Here is a 1,105-nt window from a genome sequence, read left to right as displayed (position 1 = left end):
GGGAGGAAGGCTGGGGGAGGGAGAAGCTGGAGGAGGGAATAGAGGGGGATCTGTGATTGGTACATAAAATGAATAAAACATTTCTTAATAAAAATAATATATCTCAACACGTGAGGTTAGAAGTTGTCAAGATTTTTAAAAAGTTTCATTTTATGTATGTGTGCTTTGCATGTACCATGTGAGTGCCTGGTGCCTATAGAAGGCAGATCCTCTGGAACTGGAGTTACAGGCAATTTTGAGATGCCATGTGAGTGCTAGAAATCAAACCATGGTCCTCTGGAAAAGCCACTGAGCAATCTCTCCAGCCCCTAGAGGAAGCTAAGATTTGAAAGAGTCACTAATAGGCCCACCCCCTGGCTTCTTGGACTGGTTCCTCTTCCTATCTTCAGTTGATTGATACCAGGCTGGGTTAACCTTTCTACGCTCTGCCTCTGCAATAATTTTTAGTCTAGGCAATACCTATCTGTTTGGATTGACCAGACAAATGGTTGCTTTCCCTTAATGATTGTTACCCTATCTGAGGGACCCATTCCCTCAACCCAAAACAGACTCATAACTACCTGAACCAGCAGAACGTAGCCAGTCACCACTTCTTTATGACGTAGGACTCAACGATGACAAGAAGGGCATTGAAATTGGTTAAAGCTTGAACACAGGCATACACTTCCTGTGTAGATGGGTGTGATGAGTACAGCAATTCCAGTACTTAGGAGGCAGAGCCAGGCTCATCTTGAGCCTAGCTACACACATAGTGACGTCATTGGGGGGAATGTAGCAAAGTGGTGGGGGGAGAGAGAGAGAGAGAGAGAGAGAGAGAGAGAGAGAGAGAGAGAGAGAGAGAGAGAAAGAGAGAGAGAGGAGAGAGATTGGAAAGGAGCAGAAAAAAACCAGTGTGGCCAATGATATCCCAACTTCAAAAACTCCCACGCAGAACTTAGTTCCTACCACCTTCATAAAACAATGTCCTGTCTAAAGACAGGTCACCCAACCAACAAGCAACTTCACCTTCCCTGTTCTTATGAATTACCCAGCTACCAATTGATCTCAGAGGTGGATTTGACTTTATGGTCCCAGATCTCTTTGGCTGTTAGTATGCGATAAAGCT

Source organism: Peromyscus californicus, unplaced genomic scaffold, assembly GCF_007827085.1.
Source record: "Peromyscus californicus insignis strain IS unplaced genomic scaffold, ASM782708v3 Scaffold_7__1_contigs__length_154581171, whole genome shotgun sequence".
NCBI lineage: Eukaryota > Metazoa > Chordata > Mammalia > Rodentia > Cricetidae > Peromyscus > Peromyscus californicus.
Note: the sequence above shows the minus strand (reverse complement) of the source record.